At 44.0% G+C, this 21,723-nt stretch overlaps 1 protein-coding gene across 5 annotated transcripts in view; it reads left to right on the top strand.

The window, feature by feature from the left end:
• disp1 (dispatched homolog 1) overlaps positions 1 to 21,723 on the top strand; it is a 129,579-nt gene that overhangs the window by 21,103 nt on the left and 86,753 nt on the right. For 2 of the 5 annotated variants that reach the window (XM_080882421.1, XM_080882416.1), the window contains exon 1: positions 20,108 to 20,243. The exons of the other annotated variants lie outside the window; for them this stretch is intronic. The gene's annotated coding sequence lies outside the window, so the exon portion shown is untranslated. Of the gene's footprint in view, positions 1 to 20,107; positions 20,244 to 21,723 lie in introns of those variants that run through there. 5 annotated transcript variants of the gene reach the window in all.

Genomic DNA, 21,723 nt, shown 5'->3' with positions numbered 1-21,723 from the left:
TGCTTGTTTCTGAACGCACTCCCGTTTTCTGCTCTTTGTTAGCTGTTAGGGCTAGCTTTAGATAGCGACAGTCATTGCAGATTTTCATTGTTTAAAACCAAAAATCAGAGTTGAATTGTGTTGAACTTAAAGCAAACACAGGCGTAAAACATTGTTTTGCTTATGCAGCCCACTACTGAAGACTCAGATATTTGTCTTTCTCAGCCAGAGAGTTTCCCGTCTTCCATGTGGATGAAAGCTGACGAAAAGCATGTTTATTGCGCTGCATGCCGAGCTGTTATATAGACACACCTGCATGCAAACAATCACATATTGTGCATACGGTATATGCATACACACAGGCATGGATGTACATACAGTATGCACACTGATTGACCTTTATTATAATTATGAATTTATTTTATTTTCAGTTGCTACAAACGGGACAGACATGACTGGGGGATAGGACAGGGAGAAAGAATGAAAGAAAGAGAGGGAGAGAAAGAAAACCAAAGGGGAGAAGAGACGGTGAGAAGAAAGAAAAAACAAACAAACAAAAAAAACAAAACACCTGGGTCACCTGTATGGAGAAAAAAAAACAGAAGAGAAAGCAAACAACAAAGAGCAACATAATAAAAAAAACGGCACCATCACAATAAACTAGCTAGCAGTAGATATCAGTAGATACTAAATAATAAACAATATTGTGCAACACGCAAGATAGACAGCGCACAATGTGCTTTGAGGCAGCAGCCAAGAAAGCTTTAGTCCGCGTCTGTGAATACCTGTGTGCATACCTGTGTGGATCAGCATGCTTGCATTCCAAAGGTTTCTCCATGTAACGATCTGCTAGAGGGTGTGGGGGGGCCACAGCCCCGTCCTCCAGGGTATGAAGCAGGTATGGAGGAGATCAAAACTCCAGACATCCAGAGGCCCCCAGAACACAAGAGACCAAGGAAGACCAACAGAGGGGCAGCCGCGCCACTGTCCCAGAAAGAGCTGAGGAGAGTCCCAGATGAGGGCTCGCCCAGCAGCCGCGGAGCAGAAGCCAGGGGGAGTTGCAGTGACGCGCCCGTGAGCTCCGCCGGCAGCCAGCCGTGCCTGAGTGACCGAGCCCCAGGCCGAGAGGCCGGGGGCACCCCACCTCCGAAGTGGCCCGAGCGAGCCCCAGGCTCCAGGCCCCGACAAGCAGCCACCAAGGAGTGAGCCGGTGTGTACCTGGACACCCACCCCCGGACACAAAGAACCACCAACGCACCGATGTCTGAGGGAGTCCGCCACTGGCAGGGGAAGTGGTGGTAGGGGGAGATAGGCCTCCAAACCTTGGAGGGCCTGAGATGTCCCCAGAGAGGTGGCGTCTGACACCCAACCTGACATATAGACACAGACATACAGGCACACACAGATACAAACATCCATTCCCACCCTCATGCTCTCATATGCACTTACTCCACACTCAACCAACGTGGAGACAGACATAAAGAGACGCTGTACACACGATCACACTCCCCAAGCGTACTCTACGAACCGGGTCTAGGTACCCTTGCCCCTGGAGGGGGGAACTGCACCCAGACCCAGGTGGTGTTACCCTTTTCCCTGCGGTGAGGGGAGGCAGACCGCCCCGACTCCGCAGCAGCAGGGAGGCCCCACACTCCAGACCGCAGTCGGACGGCCAACTCCTCCTCCTAGCCCCCCCGCTCCAGCAGGTCGCAGAGAACGGGGGTGAGAGAAGACTCCAAACCTCCCTCCACCCGCTCATTGTAGTGTTGATGTATGTGTGTTCTAAGGTGCATTTAAAACCCAGGAGGGCATGGAGCTACCTGCCAGAGAGCAGCAGGTAAGTGCATGGTCCCTCCTGCTAGCCCTCAATGTCTACGTGTATTTAAAATTGAGAGGTGGGCAACGACGTCAGGGGTGAGGTGTACCCCCTGATGGTAATTTGGACTCCGTGTATCGTGCCCACCCCCAAGGTTGAAGCTTGTTAACGTCGATCTGGTCTTTTGTTCATTTGTATTGTTTTCAGATCGGCGACAAACCTGCACGACTACTTTCTGAGTGCATGAGCAGCACGCAAGTGTTTCTGAAAGATCACAGAGGTCAAGGATTAGATTAAGTCATGGGCCATATAGAACATGTTAAAGTGTAGAGTTAGTGGAGGTGAATATCAGGTAATGTTTTTTTTTAACTCCTCCCCCTTTGTGAGTGTGGACGCTTCATCTCTTTGCTCTCTAAATGCTTTGCTTCTTTTATTGATTTTTATTGATTTTTATGCTGATTTTTTCCCTTTTTTCCATATGAGCTTACCTGCGATAGCTTCTGGACACTTATAGATCATTAGGACTAAAGTGTTCTTAACAGAAACAGCAACATTTTATGGTTACCTTATCCTCAGCGCTCCGTGTGTCTGTGGCCTAGACACAGCTGAAGCCTGATTACAGCGTCTGGGCACCGAGCAGCCTCGATAGCCTAGCGGTTAGCACCTTTCTAGGCTAACTAGCAACAAGATGCCTTCCCTCTCCACAGATGACTACCACAGCCTCCTGCAGAAGATTGCAGCACTGGAGACAAAAATTCATCGCTTAGAAGTAAACGTGGAGGTAAATGGACTGTGTGGAAATGAAACAACCTTGCCTTTGACTCAAAACAATGGCGATGAGCAAGCTAGCACACAGCTAAGGAGCACAGATAACATGACCAAGAAAGTAGACTCTGTGCATTATTATAAATCCTCAAGTGATAATCCCCCCTTGGACTGTCTTGGTGCAAAACCAAGACATAAATCATGTCTCCTGGAAGGGGGAGGACGTATCACAGGCAGGGCACAGCGAGCTGAAATCTCTGAAACCGACTGGCCTTCACTTCCTACGAGACAGAGAAGCTCTTCTACCCCTGTACACGAGAGGAAACAGGACTGGACAACCGTGAATAGGAAGGTTAACAACAAACCTTCAAAACAACTGAATGTGAAACTGCAGAACAGATTTGCTCCACTATCAAAGGACCCTGGATCTATATCGGACAACCATCCATCTAAAAGTAGCGAAGTAAGGCCTGAAAATCCACGGGGAAAGCTAAAGGCTAGGCCTGAAACGCTGATTGTGGGTGACTCTGCTGTAAAGGATGTACAAAGCATGTGCGGTAAGAACACTAAAGTCCTCTGCTTTCCTAACGATATGGTCAACATCCTGAAGGAGAGAATTCCTCAAATTGCAGATGAATATCCAACTGTGACAAACATTGTTCTGCATACAGGGTCAAACGATGTGTCCAAACAACAATCGGAGGTTCTGAAACGGGACTTTATTGGATTATTAAACACTGTAAACTCTCTGAATGCAGCTGTATTCATCAGTGGACCTGTACCGCCGGTCAGAGGAGGAGACGAGAGATTCAGCAGGTTGTTTACACTGAATAAATGGCTCATATCAGCATGTGCTGACCACTCAGTGCATTTTATCGACAACTTTAATATTTTTTGGGAACGCAGGCATCTGTTTAAAGCAAATGGATTTAATTTTAACAAGTCAGGGGTGAAACTGTTCACCTCCAACTTGTTTTATTCCATACGTCATCCATCTGTGCTTGGTGCCAAGGCTGAGATAAACGAGGAGTTATCTCATAAAGAGGAACAAACAGTACTCCAAGAACAGACAAAGCCCAGCAGAAACCTTGAGGAGGAGCTCCATCTGCCCCCACCCGGGAAGAGCCTCAGAAAGGAGAGACATCTGAGGCAAGAAGAGGGGTCCCTATTTGCCTCCAACTCTCTCAACAACACCAACGACCAGGACCAGGATCTTCCCCAGTACCCCAAACCCCTGACAGGCCATCACCCCCATCACCCTCCTCCCCCTCCCTTTCTCCCTCCTCCCCACACCTGAAATTCACTGAAGAGATGATGGAGCGGGTCAATGCTGGGCTCAGATCTACCCCCCGTCCCAATCCCTTTTTGTCCCCCATAAACCCCCCACCAAAGCAGCCAAAGGTTCGCCACCGAGCCCCACCCTCAACAGAGCAATCGAAGTCACATTGCCCAGCCTCGCCCCCCTTAGTTCCTCTTTACCACCTTCATGCTTTGTCTCCGCAGTCTGATGCGTGATGTGTGGAAGGTCCGGGCTGCGAGGATTATGGCAGTGGTGACTTTTCCCAGGAGAAGCTGGGACCCTGTTTACTAGAAGGTTTTAAAATCTCTGTACTTTTAGGTGACAGGAGACATGTGGCCTGGTCAAAACACAGAGAGCTGCTCTCTAAAAGATCTTTAAATATAGTAAACATACCTTGTGTGCCACAGACTGCTCCCAAACACGAGGGGACAAGTAATACCTCTAAAACACTTAAGTTGGCTTTATTAAACGTTAGATCTTTAGCTGGGAAAACATTTTTAATTAATGATTTAATCACTGAGCACAGCCTTGATTTTATGTTTTTAACTGAAACTTGGTTGGACCAAAGTAACAGTGGAGCTGTTCTCATCGAGACGACCCCTCCTAACTACAGTTTTATCAGTGAGGCCAGGGTGAGCAGGAGAGGAGGGGGGGTCGCTGTCTTATTTAATGAACCATTTCAATGTAAGCAGCTATCTCCTGGAAGTTTTCAGTCTTTTGAATATGTGGCTTTACAGCTGAAGGCCCCATCCAAAGTTGTGTTTCTTAATGTTTACAGGCCTCCCAAATACTGCACAGACTTTTTTAATGACCTCAGTGAACTGCTGTCTGTGATCTGTTGTTGGGGATTTTAACATCCATGTGGACAACCCTCAGGACAAAGGGACTAAAGACCTGAGTAACACTCTGGGCAACTTTGGGCTGACTCAGCATGTAACAGAGGCCACACATAATAGAGGACACACTCTCGACCTACTGATCTCCAAGAGCCTGAGCATTTCAAACATTACTGTGTCTGATGTGGGCTTATCTGATCATTACTGTGTTTTCTTTGAAAGTAAAATCTCAGCCCACACAAATATATCAACAGCAGTGATCACAAAACGGTGTATAACTGACGACAGTAGTGAGATTTTTAACCAGGTCTTCCCATTAACACCTGGCCTGTCCAGAGGGTCAGTCAATGGGCTCGTCAATAGCTTCAATGCTAACATGTTAAATGTAATGGACACTATTGCTCCCATTAAGGTGAAGGTTATCTCTGGAAGGAAAAAGTCTCCATGGAGAAACTCCACACTAGTGAAAAATGAAAAAAGAGAGTGTAGGAAAGCTGAGCGCAGATGGAGAAAAACAAACCTCCAGGTTCATTATGACATTTATAAAGAGAAACTTCACAATTATAATTTACAACTGAGGAGTGCAAGGAGGTCCTACTTCTCTGACATCATCACTAAAAACAGCCATAATGCTCGGGTCTTATTTTCTACAGTTGACAAGCTAACAAACCCTCCTGTGCCAGTGGCAGCTGAACTTCATTCGACCATGGCCTGCAATGACTTTGCCAAATTCTTCACAGACAAAATCCAAAAGATTAGACAAGCAGTTGGTACATCAACAGCAGATCCAGGATATGTACTGTGTCCACCGAAAAACTGTTTAAACACCATGAAACAGTTTGACCCTATTAACAGCAAAGACCTGGAGGACATCTTAGGTCAACTGAACTCCTCCTCCTGCTGTTTAGATGTCCTGCCAACAAGTTTTTTCAAAAAGGTCTCAAAGACTTTGGAGTCAGACCTGTTACAGATCGTCAACTTTTCCTTATTATCAGGTGTGTTTCCAGAATCACTAAAAACTGCTGTAATCAAACCTATACTGAAAAAGGACAATCTTGACAAGACACAAATGAACAACTACAGGCCGATCTCAAATCTCCCATTTTTAAGTAAGATCATTGAAAAAGCAGTTTCTCAACAGCTCAGTTACTTCTTAAAACAGAATAACTGCTACGATGCCTTCCAGTCAGGTTTTAGGCAGAACCACAGCACTGAAACCGCTCTGACCAAAGTGTTTAATGACATATGTCTGAATACAGACAGTGGAAAAATGTCAGTCTTAGTTTTACTGGATCTCAGTGCAGCATTTGATACAGTTGACCACAACATATTACTCAAACGACTGGAGAACTGGGCAGGTCTTTCAGGAACTGTACTAAACTGGTTCAAAACATACGTAGAAAACAGGAAATACTTTGTATCAACAGGTAACTTCACATCTGAGCAGACAAGTATCACATGTGGAGTTCCCCAAGGTTCCATCTTGGGACCCCTTCTGTTTAACATCTACATGCTCCCACTGGCACAGATTATAAACAACAACAAAATAAACTATCACAGCTATGCAGATGACACACAAATATATATCACAATGTCACCAGGAGACCGAGGCCCTGTACAGGCTCTTGGTAAATGCATTGAGGAAATTAATGACTGGTTGTGCCACAATTTTCTTCAGCTAAACAAAAACAAAACTGAGGTAATAGTCTTTGGCGCCAAAGAAAAACGATTACAGGTCACCAGAGAACTTCAATCTATACATCTAAAAACCACAAACCAGGCGAGAAATTTGGGTGTAGTGATGGATGCAGACCTAAACTTAGAAAAACACATTAAGACAATAACAAAGTCAGCTTACTATCACCTCAAGAATATATCAAGGATAAAAGATCTGATGTCTCAACAGGACCTGGAAAAACTAGTCCATGCATTCATCTTTAGTAGGCTTGATTACTGTAACAGCATCTTTACAGGTCTACCTAAAAAATCAGTCAGACAACTACAGCTCATTCAGAACTCTGCTGCTCGAGTCCTCACTAAGACCAAAAAAGTGGACCACATCAGTCCAGCTCTGAGGTCTTTACACTGGCTGCCTGTCCGTCAGAGGATAGACTTTAAAGTTCTGATGCTGGCCTATAAAGCTCTGAATGGTTTAGGACCAAAATACATCAGTGACCTCCTGACCCAGTATGAACCTTCCAGATCCCTCAGGTCATCTGGATCCGGTCTTTTATCAGTTCCCAGAGTCAGAACCAGACACGGAGAAGCTGCATTCAGCTTTTATGCTCCTTATATCTGGAACAAACTCCCAGAAAGCCTCAGATCAGCTGAAACACTCAGTTTATTTAAATCCAGGTTGAAGACTCACCTGTTCTCAGCTGCATTTGAATAAAGCACCAAATCCACACTTTTAAGCTTAAATTTCAAAACTTACACTAACTACTGATCTTATCTATTTCTGATTTTATCTGTTTTGATTTTATATACTGTTTTGTTTGTTTTGTTTGTTTGTTAAGTGGGTTAGAGCTCTGGGTAGCTCCCCAGCTGGGTCTAGACTGGGTCTAGAGAGTATTTTAAATTCAGGGAATTTAAAATAGAAAGTAGCTCGTCCACAGAAGGACTGGTAGCTCCCCTTACGATAAGGGTTCAGATCGCGCGAACAGGTGTGAAATGTGTGTGTTTAGTTAGTTTGTTTGTTTGCTTGTTTTAATCAATTTTAAATCATGCTTTTTATTTGTTTTTGTTTCTAATGTCTCTGTAAAGCACTTTGAATCACCTTGTTGTTGAATTGTGCTATACAAATAAATTTGCCTTGCCTTGCCTTGCCTAATGTAGCGCAGTGCACACACATGCCACCAGTGGGCAGTATCGAGTCTTCAACAAGGAGCTGAGCTCCTTGTGAAAAAAGCTACTGCGAGTAAGAAACTACGTTTTAAGTTTTGAAAGAGGGTAACATTATTAACTAGGATTCAGTCCAGCTCACTGACATGTCAACGGCTGTTACAGCAGCTATTGTTTACAGGTCATCCAGCAATTTTGTGTGGAAGAAGACAGCGGTATCCCTAGCCCTTAATGTCCTAAATGTTGAAGAAAATGCTCAGTGTGGCTAACATTAGCACCGTAATGTGGTTTAGCCAGTTTATACTACGATTATTCCCTTTTTATCAGTTCATCTATAGGCTCATTCATTTTTGCTGAATGTCAGAAAACTGGTGTAATGTTTCAGAATCTGAAACCTAAAGATACTTTGTTTCTAATGTAATAAAAGCAAAAAGATTGCAACTTTAGATAGTCCAAAAATATAATGAATGATATTCTTTTCAGTATTAAATCTGACCATTTTATCACTCTGTTACTCTATTGTCTCAGCTTTAGTTTGACTAGCTTTAATTTACTCACCGAAGGACTCAAAAACAACACATTTCGGTACGCTGTATACTGTGTATATTGTTAACCTTGAATCTTGCTCTGCTGCTGTACTGCTCTGGAGTTGAATTTTCACAGAAGCATCTTTTCCACTTGTTACTGAACCGCTTCATATTCTGTGAGCAATATCTGGTGTTGTCCTTTTTCTGCTTAGTTAGTGCTGTTTTGTGTGTTTTTGGAAAACTACCACTCAGAATTTTATTAATCGTGAAGTGGTGCAGCACGTGGACAGGAAGGGCCCATCAAATTTGGATGCATCTGGATTACTTTCTCTAAAACTGCTGAGTACGCATCGGCCTTGGCAGTGTCGGCACTTTGAGTTTCCTTCTAGTTACGCCTGCATTTGCTGTCATATTGCCACTGATTGACAATAAATATGATAGATGTGCTATTACTCGAGACCTTAAATGCATTTTGTAAAAGACCCTTATAGGAGCCATGCACCCAAATGGCCAAAAAGTGATCTGCTTTGCTTTCCGTGTTGCCTGGATGCACTAAAACTCCCACTTTAAAAAACTGTGATGAAGACACAGTGACGTGTTGCACAGACTGTTCTGCCATATCTCTGTCTCCTCATATATACACAGATCTAGAGCAGGGCGATATGACCAAAAATATTTATCACGATATACATTCGAAAATTTGCGATAACGATATAACTGACGATATAATTGACACGAGACAAAATACTTTACAACTCCTCAACTTTATTCGTGGAAAAAAACCCAACAATGTATTTTCACTTAAACAAGCAGCTGTTTTTTGCATTAAAGTTATATAAAATGTAACAGTGCAAATGCAAATTCCTCGCTGACAGTTTAACCAAAAGGCATTTCCAGTGGAAACTGGCCGACATGTCCTCAGCATAACCATGTATAACATCCACAAAACTTAAAAAGAGGTCATACACACACAATACGGTAACATTATGCTGAAGCACAGTACGTATCACTCCGCGAGGCTCAAGCGGAGGTGCGGCTTCGTAGCTTAGCAAAGTCGTACTGAAACATTTGACAGATTTTCGAGCGCCGTGCACATAAAATCGTTTCGAGGTCAGTAAACACAACCAGAGTTCATACATAAGGCGCACGGGATTATAAGGGGCGCTGTCGACTTTCAGGAAAATCAAAGGATTGATTTTAAGTGCGCCGTATTTTCCAAACAACACGGTAATAACGACGGCCCGCTAGCATGCGCTACCAAAAATAGTGCTTTGTTGTGTATCTGACGGACGAAAGCTAAACCAGTTCCACACCAGTGAAGCTGCAGCATTTTTACAAACCAGTTCAGGTTCATCTGTTTCATTCAACGATCTGCTTTCGCTCTTCTCGTTCTCCGAAAAATGCCATGTGCGTACAAAAACAAAGGCACTGTGCATGCGCATTTTACCCATATTCTATCGCCATATTTCATTTTCTTATCGTTGCCCAACATTACACCGGTATCACCAGATCTAGGAATTATTGCAAAATATTCTTCACAGGCGTCTGTTGGTCATGTTGTTTTGTTTTTACTGTGCAGAAATGCAGTTTACTCTCTGTCCCATTTGGGTGCACTTGTGTCTGGCCTCTGTCAGCTGTCAGCAGCAGTGATCCTGCCTGAGCTGTGCCATCCCAGCAGGTTTACAGACCTCTGCAGACTTGCTGCTTCACTCGGTGGCCTAACTGTGATTTCTGGACTCGATGCCGTTTGGGTCGAGCACGTTCTCATTTGTTAACCGCTTCAGGTTAATGTTGTGGAATTCTGTGACACCAACGTGTTGAGTGTGATTTACACCCAATTTAAAACTTGATAATGTGCTGATTTAGTATTTGGACTCCACAAACTATATCACTTTCCACACTACCTACATAAACTGGCTGGCTTAGCTCCTGTATTCACATCTGTGTCGTGTTTTGCTGTTTGGCCTTCCCAGAAAGCTGGAGCATAATCGACTGTAGGTTCAGCATTGCTTAATAGCTTAATAACAAGCAGTTATTTCTCCCGATTCTCCTGAATCTGTCAAATAATTGCTTATTATTGTAGCGCACTATCACGCGCACTTCTTCTTCCCATACACCTCCATCACACCCTTCCTCCTCCCATCCTCTCCGGTTACAGAATCAGTGCTGGCTTTGTTTTTCTAATAATCACTTAGGCCTAAATCACAAAGGTGGGAGGTCACTACAACTTCCCCTGTGGGGTTGATTTAAGTGGCCCTTAGCCCGGCTACAGTAGCTAATCACAGGGATTTATAGAGTGCATCGCGGAGAGGCCGGACAAACCTAGGGAAATTTGGTGGCACCCTGCTGCAGGTGTTACAAGCCTCTTTTCTTCATGCCGTCTTTCCTCCCCCTCCCCTTCTATTCCAGCTGCTGATGGTAGGCAGCTGCTTGTTCTTCACTTACTGGGGCTCTGTTGGTGGAACATAATGCTGGCAGCACCCTCCTCCTCATCCTGTTGCTGGTCATTCCCGTGTCTGGAAAGTCCTCCACATAAAGCTTTCATAATTACATCGATCTTGAGGGGGCCTTTTACGACCTGCTGACGCATTCAATCACATTTCGGCAAGGCCCTTGTTAAGGGCGGCTTTTTCCCCTTCTTTTTAAAGCATATTCCAAGTTCACGTCCAACCGTTTGTACTTCTCATGTTTCTGATAATTGGGATTTTTCACATGGGCCTGAAGGAGAAGGATAAAAATTAGAGGATGAGCCCTGTGGATGGACGGGGAGCAGGGTCGTTGCTTAGCTGAGAGGAAGGCTGTCAAAAAAACAAAACTGCAGAGGCGTGTAATACAAGATCCAGATGTTGAAACCCTCCAGCAAACAGCCCGCCCCACCGTGTTCATGTCTCCTGTACATAATCGTAAGTCTCGATTACATTGCACTGACAGCATCTCAGCACTCTTTGGTATCACTTGTTTTCTCAACATCATCTGTGGAGCTGCTCTGTTTTGCTTCCAGGCTTAACTACAGGAAGTGTTTTTAGGCTCCAATGCCCCCCCCCCCCCCCCCCCCCCCCCTTGAATTTCCCCCCGATCACGTCGTCGGTCTGGTTTGAGTGAGCACAACAGCGGGTCAGAGCTAATGAGCTCGCTGGGATCTAAGAGCAATGCCATCTATAGGCATTCACCCCCAGCCTGTGCCAAATGCCGAGCACTGAGAAGCCTTGATACGGGGGGGGGGCTGTAACAGAAGAAGATCTTAAAAGGGGCTTTTTGGGAGAATTGAAATCACATTGTTGTTGTTGGCCTCAAGAAATGCCAAATAAATCCAGATAAAACTTGGATGAACCGCTCCCAAGAAGTCAAGGTGAGCAAATTCTTTCTCCGCTTCCCTTCTCCTGCCTTCACTTTTACCCTCCCCCCATTTTTCCCCCAGTCCCCATTTTCCGAGAGTAACCTTTGCCATGACAGGTCAGAGCTGTGTTTCCAACAGGATGACCTTCGGTAATGAGAGGGCAAGTTAGAGACTGACCTGGAAGCGCATTGTTCATCCATCCTGGGAACACAAACAGTAATAGTGCGAAGGCACACAGGAACAGCTGCACGGCTGCAACGTCGCATTCTCCGGCCTGTTCTTTCACCCATCCATCATTTCACTGCAGAAACATATAAACAAGAAGCACATCTCCTTTACTCATGTGACATCAGAGGGCTGTTTCTGTCTGCCTGACTGTTGAGAGCATGCTGCTGCCCGCGGGTATATCAGCACTTTCAGGCACAACACTGTTGGCTTCATTATCCTCATAGAAAAAGTGTTCTGACCAACCAAAGCCATTTCAGCCGGCACCAATATGATAACAATAAACCATAAGATAAGCTGGGTTTCGTGGGGCCAATAAGAAGTATGTCAGGACAGTTATTTGGTGAGTTGCTGGGGCTTTCAAGTCAGTGACGATGTCCCAGTTAACCCAGTAAGGACTGCACCTATACAGTACATCAGAAATGCTAAAATATACTTGTTCTTCCTGTTTTCATGAGCCAGCTCTGTTTTTATGGGTTTTTTCCTGTAAACATGAAGATGCTACAGGCCAGTCTAACATGAAGCTCGAACCGTTCTTACACACAGCGAGCAGCTGCGAGACGGGGCTGATACAGAGATGGTGAACTCAGATGTTTTCCTGGCGTTCACGGCATCGGCGCTTGTTACTGTAATCGTGATGCAAAACTGATGTAAAGCCAACAAGGGTCCTTTTATTGGAGCACCTGTTCGACAAGTTTAAGCATGAAGGAAAGTCTTCAGCTGCACTCGTCCTTGGTGGTTTGTGTCACGTGATGGAGATAAAGTAAAAGCTGTGTTTATGCAGAAACCGTTAGCGTAGTTTGATACGGGCTTTAACCCTGACAGCTGACAGCAGCTCTACTTTCTGTGGCGGAGACATATCAACTCATTACTTCTAATTCTAAAAGGCACGGAGAGCACAAACATCGGAGAAGATGTTCATTGTAATGACTCAGAGAAGTGGACGAGGTCTCACAGAATCCCTCAGTACAGCATCCAGCTATAAGAATTTACCCCTCTCATCTGTGATGGACCGTAAACCATCCATAGAGGTAGAGCTGGGCGATATAAGATTTTTTCATATCACGATATGTTTTTTTCATTTCAGGCGATAACGATATCTATCACGATATAAGCCAAATAACTATATTTGTAAGATTTAAATGTGCCGTTGCTCACAAGTAAAATGTGAAATAATCAGCAGCTTGTTTTTATTTAAATATTTATTTCCCATAATAAGTTAAACAGGGTAGATGTACTTAAGGAACATGAGACTTTTTCAGATAAATAAAGGCAAATATTGCAAACTACACAAAAGGCAGCCGCTAAAGCGTTTAAGTTTCAAAATAGAACAAACGAAACAGACTAAATTGTCAATTCCACTTAGAAACAAAATATTAATTCTAAAAATAAATCTTAGTTTGTTTTACAGAAGAACAGACAAAACTGACTAACTTTTGTCAATATCAAATAAACTGAGAACTAAAAGGAAATTCTCAATCTCTCCTTGTTGTATAGCTGAGCTTTTCAAACAGTTTTAACAGTTACTTTAGTCTGACAAAAGCCGAATGACGAATTAGCGCTTCCAGTCAGAGACTGAGGCTACGTCCACACGTACACGGGTATTTTTGAAAACGGAGATTTTCCGTTTTCGTTTTAAAAATAATCCCGTCCACACATAAAGGCAGAAATGAAGGAAAACGCTGCTATGAACATGCCAAAGCAGCAGGTGGCGCTAGATTCCTAACCGTGCAGAAATGTTGGCCAATCAGAAGTCTAGAAGCCTCGGTGGGAAAAAGTAAACAAAGCTGGGGCATAGAAGCAGAACCGAGTCGTATGTGTGGAGGGACAGTAACTGTGTGTATGTGTAAGCATTTAAACACTGCAGAGAGTAGAATTAACAGTAACAGTATTGTAGAAATTCATTTCACCGAAACAATAACGTGGCGCACAGTGTGACGTCAAAAAATGCGCACACCTTTGACGCTGCGTTTTCTCAGTTTTTCTGGTCCACACGTAAATGCAAAAACGGAGTTTTCAAAAATCTTCGTTTTCAGTGACCAAAAACGCCGTTTTCGTGTGGACGAAAGGACGCAAACGCATAGAAAAATCTGCGTTTTCAAAAATACCCGGGTACGTGTGCACGTAGCGCATGCACCAGTTTATTGTATTTCCAGACTTGCTTTCGGCACAATTTACAGTGCACGCTACTCTGTTATTTGTCAGACTTGAAATAACCGAAATACCTTCACACTACGGAACTTCTATGGCTCTTCCGTTCGACAATCTCTCCGGCATTGGAACCATCATCTGTTTTCTCTTCGGTCACGCTCGGTTGATTTTTCTAGTCGGCACACTCATTTCCTCCATTACCCGGGCGGTACGGTGGCTGGCTGCTTCCCAAACAAACACATGTGCGGCTTGGCACTTGTGCTGTACGTAACAAGTCACGCGACGTGACGCTGCGGCTGTGATTGGTTCGGCTCTGCGCTACTTAATTTGGATCGGCTGTTCTTTTTTTTTCTTTTTTTTTTTTTTTTCAAGAGGACAAGAGCGGCGAGGTCTATCGCGATAGTTAAATTTTTCTATCGAGTAAAAGTTATATCGCGATACATATCGTTATCGTTCTATCGCCCAGCTCTACATAGAGGCAAAGCTATTTTTTTTGTATCGTGTCAGAAGTTATCCATCTTAACACAGGAGTCTGTGGGCATTGATACACCAATCAGTCATAACATTATGGCCACCTGTGTCATGTTATGTTGGTCTCCTCACGTCGAGGCATGGACTCCACTATATTCACGAAGAAAACTGATGTTAAAAATATGGAAACATGGCAGGAAATATCAAAAATATGTTCATGTATTATTAAAATATCACAAATTAACATTTGAAAAACAAATAGATTGCAGCTGAAAAGTGTGGTGCATTATGAATGATAATAATAATAATAATGGATTGGATTTATATAGCGCTTTTCAAGGCACCCAAAGCGCTTTACAATGCCACTATTCATTCACTCTCACATTCATACACTGGTGGAGGCAAGCTACGGTTGTAGCCACAGCTGCCCTGGGGCAGACTGACAGAAGCGAGGCTGCCATATCGCGCCATCGGCCCCTCGCACATGATGCACATTGTTTGAAAGTTTCAGCTTATCCAGGAAACACTGAGGCGTTAAAAGGACAGTCGAGAGAGATGATGTCTCCAGTGGGTCCTGGGTCTACTCGCAGGCCTCTTCCTGAACACCTTTACCCAGGAGGCTACTGCCTCAGCTGGCTCCGTTCAATGTGAAGCCTCTGTTGAATGGCTGAACTCCTCGCCCTGTGCTGGAGAGCCCATCCGCCATTCAGAGAAAACTCATTTCTGCCACTTTTATCTGCAGTCTCGTTCTGTCACATTTGAAAGAACTAAAAATCCAAAGAGGCAAAGTCCGTATAATAATACACACTAGTGGTCAAAAGATTTACCACACCCCAATTTTTCCAGTTATTTATTGCAATTCAAGTCATTCAGACGAATGAATAGCTTAAAAGGGTACAAAGGTAAAAGTGGTGAACTGCCAGAGGTTAAAAGATAAGGTTACCCTTAAAAAACATACCGCATGTTACCCATTTAAAGCTCGTCTGCCTGTCAAAGTCACTTAAACCCTCATGTTTCCCCATTTTTCCTGCTTCCAACACCTAAACCTAACCCAACACGTCAACTTTGAGGACAAAAATATTGACTTGGTCTCAAATATATCCCACCCACTAACAGGTGCCATGATGAAGAGATAACTAGTGTTATTTATGTGACCTATCAGTGCTCAAAATGTTATACCTGATCGGTGTATACGGCGAGCTGAGCGTGACCGTTCCCTCTCACTGATACCGTAATCTGGCACCTTATGCATAAATGAAAAGTTCAGAAAATGTCATGAAAGTTGTGCAGTATGAAAACAAAGGTATGAACTGGGTAACTTTTACCCAGTTAAAAGGAATCTGTTTCTTTGTCTCTCCTCGAGCACACGCTTTTGATAGAAATGGCACTTTTGTGATCTCTGAATCCCAGCTTGCTGTTTATCTGTGTTAGAATAAATGTTCCACCCACAGTGTGGTGGCAGGTGTGTCTGTGGGTGAGTACGTGCTTGCCTGTACATGTCAGAATCGGAATCAGAAGGGCTTTATTGTTGTTGTACTTTGCAATACAATACAGGTGGGTATTCATCTGTGGCTCTTACCCCTAGCACGCTGGTCAAAGTATTCAGAGCGTGTAAAGGTTGGCTTTTAAACTTGGTGATGGGATTAAAACTAAAGGCTGAATTTGTTCCAGAACTCGTTGGTTCAGACTAACCCCCCCCCCATCCTGTGTTCACTGAACGTGTTTCATCACCATAGCCTGTTTTGGTCTCGCTCTTCCCTTTCCTGTCTCGCTCTCCACCGCTGCTTTCATCGCTGGAGATCTCCCATGTTGATATCCGCATGTCATTTGATTCAGACTTAATCATTTCTTCTTCTTTTAATGTTGTTGCCATTTAAAAGATTCCTGGTCCCGTGTGGTGCCCTGTGTGACTTTCAGAAGTAATTTCCATATGAGGCATGGATCGAACAGCTGAAAAAAGGCACAAGTGGAGAGAGGCTAGATGCTTCTTGGCTGGCATCCATAAGCTGCAGAAATTACTAATCTGCTTGCACAGCCTGCCGCGCTTCTCTCTTCCTTGACTTTGGAGTAGTTGTGAAACAGAGTGTCCCTGCAAAGTCTACTTATTGACCTGCCCGTGGAAAACATCAGCCAAAGAGAAAGAGAGACTGAGTGAAAATTGCAAAGTGCCAATTGTTGCATTGATCCTTATTGTGAGAAGGCGACATTTTCAGAAAGGCTGCTCGGGTTTGAGTCTGTCCCATCGCACAGAGAAGAGAGTGTACTCGAGCATTTCATGCTCTTCATTTTATGCTTGAAAGCAGCACACTGACGGGACAACTTAAAACTTAAAACCTTCATTTGTGCCAAATAACCCAGTAAGCTTGCTGGAATCCTCTTACTCATTTACATCATCTGTGTAAAGAAAGAGCCAGGTGTACTCTAGACGAGTTCCTCCAGAACAAGTTCAGTCCAACTTGTAGCCTGTGGTTAAGCACCGCTCACGAAGATCAGCATTCATCCTTTTTGGGCCCAAAGTGATTGTGAATAAAAATTATGACTAAATGGTTAGAAAGCAGCCTGTGAGTGTGGATCTATCCCTTTCTTTAAAGCTGATCAATGTGAAATAATTAATTTTCAATTAAATTTTATTTATATAGCACCAAATCACAACAACAGCCGCCTCAAGGCGCTTTATATTGTACAGTAGACCATACAATAATAGATACAGAGGAAAAACCCAGCAACCATACGACCACTAAGAGCAAGCACTTTGGCGACAGTGGGAAGGAAAAACTCCCTTTTAACAGGAAGAAACCTCCAACAGAACCAGGCTCAGGGAGGGGCGGGGCCATCTTTATCAGACTTTATCAGAAACTTTATTGTCATTGTCACGAGAACAACGAAATGAAGAATGGTCCCCGATCATTGCATCATCCCTAGCAATATCAAAATAAAAATAAAACAATAAAATTCAATAAATAAAATAGATAGAATACTTAAAATACTAATAAGATGTAACAGTAAAACATTCACATACATTCCCACACACATGCTTCAGGCCGTGCATAGATTAACACAAGAGTGGCGTGATGGACATTTTTTTGTAGTATTCAGATGTGTTATTGCAGTTGGATAACAGCTGTGTTTGAGTCTATTAGTCCTTGCTCTGATTGCCCTGTACCGTCTGCCTGAGGGCAACAGTTCGAACAGGGAGTGGCCAGGATGTGAGGTGTCTTTTATGATGTTTTGGGCCTTTTTAAAACAGTGGGCATTGTGTAGAACTTCCAGTGTGGGGAGAGGGCAGCCAGTGATCTTTTGGGCGGTGTTAATGATCCCTTGGAGTGCTTTCCTCTGAGCCCCTGTGCAGCTAGTGTACCAAATACATATGCAGTAAGTTAGAACACTCTCAATGGTGGCTCTGTAGAAGGACACCAGCAGTCTCTGTGTGATGTTATTCCTCCTGAGAATTCTCAGGAAGTACAGTCTCTGTTGGGCCTTTTTCAGCAGCTCGGAGGTGTTCACACTCCAGGAAAGGTTCTCCTCTATATTGACTCCCAGGAAGCGGAAGCTTGCCCCCCTTTCTACACAGTCCCCATTTATGAATAGTGGTTGGATCTCTGCCTTTTTCCTTCTGAAGTCTATTATGAGTTCTTTGGTTTTTGAAGTGTTGAGGAGGAGGTTATTGGCCTTACACCATGACGTCAGCTGCTCCACCTCGTCTCTGTACGTAGACTCGTCTCCCTTGGAAATGAGCCCCACCACTGTGGTGTCATCTGCAAATTTCACAAAGATGTTGCTGTGGTGGCGAGGAGTGCAGTCGTGTGTGTAGAGAGAGTAAAGCAGTGGACTGAGCACACAGCCCTGGGGTGAGCCAGTGCTGAGACTCAGGGCTGAGGATGTGTGATGGCCAACTCTGACTCTCTGTCTACGGCCCGAGAGGAAGCTGTTGATCCACATGCAGGTGCTGTCTGGAAGCCCCAGGTCTTGTAGCTTGGCCACCAGTTTGTGTGGAAGGATGGTGTTAAAAGCTGAGCAGTAATCCACGAAGAGCATCCGCACATAGCTACCATGCTCTTCCAGGTGAGTTAATGCAGCAGGAGTGCTGTGGCTACAGCGTCTTCCGTGGACCGGTTTGCTCTGTAGGCAAACTGGTGTGGATCCAGGCTGCGGGGCAGGGCTGCTGTGATGTGTCTGCGGACCAGCTTCTCAAAGCATTTCATTACCACTGGGGTGAGTGCCACCGGTCTGTAGTCATTCAGGCCGGTGATGTGGGGCTTCTTAGGCAAGGGGACTATGGTGGAGGACTTCAGGCAGAGTGGGACAGTCGCCTGTGCGAGGGATTTGTTGAAGATCCTGGTGAAGATCCCAGCCAGCTGTTCTGCACAATCCCTCAATATTCGACCTGGCACACCATCAGGACCCGCCGCCTTCCTCGGGTTAACAGCCTGCAGCATGCGCCTCACCTCGTGCTCTTCCAGGGTGAGGGTGGTGCTGCTATGGGTGGCGTGTTGCTGCTGTGACTCCAATACCTCCGGTACCCTGGTCTCAAAGCGGGCGAAGAAGATATTCAGCTCCTCTGCCAGCTCCAGGTCACCGTCCGTAGCTCCGAGATTGATCTTATAGTTGGTTAGGTGCTGGATGCCTTGCCACACCTGCCGGCTGGTATTACTCTTCAGATGGTCCTCAATCCTCCTCCTATAGTCCCCCTTTGCCTCTCTGATGCCTCTCTTCAGGTTGGATCGGGCTATGGTGTAGTAATCCCTGTTGCCAGACCTGCTGTGATTGGTTGGGGTGAGAGAAGGAAGACAGGATAAAGACATGCTGTGGAAGAGAGACAGAGGTTAATAACAGATATGATTCAATGCAGAGAGGTCTGTTAATACATAGTGAGTGAGAAAGGTGACTGGAAAGGAAAAACTCAATGCATCATGGGAATCCCCGGCAGCCTACGTCTATTGCAGCATAACTAAGGGAGGATCCAGGATCACCTGGTCCAGCCCTAACTATATGCTTTAGCAAAAAGGAAAGTTTGAAGCCTAATCTTGAAAGTAGAGATAGTGTCTGTCTCCTGAATCCAAACTGGAAGCTGGTTCCACAGAAGAGGGGCCTGAAAACTGAAGGCTCTGCCTCCCATTCTACTTTTAAATACTCTAGGAACAACAAGTAGGCCTGCAGAGCGAGAGCGAAGTGCTCTAATAGGGTGATATGGTACTACAAGGTCATTAAGATAAGATGGGGCCTGATTATTTTTGTCTTATATTCTAAATAAAGTGGAGGGGAGAGGGCAGTGTACCTGCCAAAGCATCCTTGGGTAACATTTAGCGAGATATCGAATCCTGAATTGCTCCTGATGCCTTCATTGGTGTGTGAATGTTGGATAGGAAGCAAAGTGCTTGTATGAATGTGTGAATGAGGCATGTATAAAGGGCTTTGAGTTCAGTTTTAGGTGGTGACCAGAATTAGTGAGCAGTCCTAGTTTGAGCACGTCTTGAGTGCCGACTTGTCTGTCTGGAGATGGTTTTCACTCAGAGGAAAGGAGTCTACGATGCTCACACATTGCTCAAATTCCTCCCCTTGTGTCATCGCCGCTAAAGCAAATAGCGACTTAGGGGGAAGGATCCTGCCACTGAATCAACACAGTGTCTTCAGCAGTTCAAAGGGAACATTTTCACAATTGCGAAAAGGTAGGAATTTTGGGAGTTGTCCCATTTAGTTCCTGTGAAGCTGTGACTCAGTTTTTTTGACGAACCCCTGCATTGGAAGGGTGCCTCTGCCTTGTGTAACCACGGTAACTTCTGACCCCACTTCCGCCAGTCCCTTTATTGTGGCGGGACTGAACCCTGTATAAGTTCCGGGTCAATCAGCTGCATGTCCCTGCTCCTCTGGCTGCTGTTGTCCCTGTGGTTGGCGTACTTGTCAAATATCGACAAATTTTACACTACAGACCAGTTGACAGCGTGCAATAACCCGGCCGATTCATTCATCTTTACACCACCTCACAATCGACTCAACGGTGAGCTGTTTGTTTGTTTTGTTTTGTCACAATTAATGAAAATGCGGAGCCGCCATCGCAAATCCTAAAACACCGGTAAGCTAATGCTAGGCTAGCGACAGTAAGTGCAATTACTAGTTTTATTTATTGAATATTGTTGTTTTTGTTTATTCCATTATGGCCGAATGTTGACTTAACGTACCTAGAGTTGAACGAGTGATTTGATTTTCGTAGTTTTGTCCGTTTTGGATGTTTTTTGTTACTTTTCTGATGAAATGCCAAAACGGCCTATGAGATTGGTCAATGGTAACTTTATTGTCCCTAACGGGAAATTGATTTGCAGTGTGTCCGTACAAACAAGCAAACAGACAACCAACACATCACATACACTCACCAAGATAATATAATAAAAGCCTGATAGAACAACCTAGATTTTTCATCAAAAAGTGCAATGTGCAATGGCAACAACCCTTATGGTTTAGTGTTATTAACCATGATAATAGCACTAGGTACAAAATGTCTGTGAAGGTTCTCAGTCATCCAGGTCATCGTAGTCAAAGGAGCTTGCAAAGAAAAGCATCTGGACTTCTTTAAGTTGCTTGAAGACGCTAATAAAACCATGCGAAATAAAAAACCCATCTTCATTAAAAGAAGTTCCACAAAGCACAAGCCGATGCTATAGGATTTCCTCAGGCAAAAAAATAAGATAAAGGAATAAAAAAATGAAATAAAATAAGTTAAAACACTGACAGACAGAGACAACCTGCTGGTCGCTGCAAGAGCAGCGCCCTCTGACTCTGATTTTGCATTGAGTTAAATTCCACTGAGATTATTGAATCTGTTGCGCAACACCTGTGATTAAATGAGTTTTGTAAATATATGTGATTAACTTTGGATAATGTTTATTAGCTTTATTGCTGATATACTTTGATGGGACCCATGAGAATGTTTTTCTATAGTAGTATTTTGAATGAAATTCATTCATTATAAGAGATGATGGTTTATTAATTGTTGTATGCAACATGGCATTAATTACTTGTCTTGGTTATTTATGGATTTATGTATTTTGTCACAGCAGTAGAATGCTGTTTCATTTTCTTCTGTGAATGATAATTTATGTTTTTGACCTTGTCTAGGTCAGGTTTTTTTTTTTTTTTTTTTTTTTTTTTTTTTCTTTTCTCCCGCGATCAGCCCTGATCAGCGCGGGATGGCGAGCCACCCGACCACCGCTACGTTGCGGTAGGAATCGTAAACCTATGGACTGAATTAAACTGTTGACACATGACCTATCACAGGTCCATGGAACTAAACTAAATCTCATACTGGACCACACCTCATCCCACCTCCTTTTGGAACCTAATAAGCTGTTTTGTATTGTCAACATTATTTTTGTTTGTGATATATATGCATATTTTTTTATTTTTTGTACATCTGTCTATACATTTCTCAAAACAAACATAATATATATATTTTTGAGCTCTACTTTGGTTTCCTGTGTTTT

Source organism: Rhamphochromis sp. 'chilingali' (assembly GCF_963969265.1).
Source record: "Rhamphochromis sp. 'chilingali' genome assembly, chromosome: 5".
NCBI classification, from domain to species: Eukaryota; Metazoa; Chordata; class Actinopteri; order Cichliformes; family Cichlidae; genus Rhamphochromis; species Rhamphochromis sp. 'chilingali'.
This window is presented reverse-complemented; position numbering and strand designations above follow the sequence as displayed.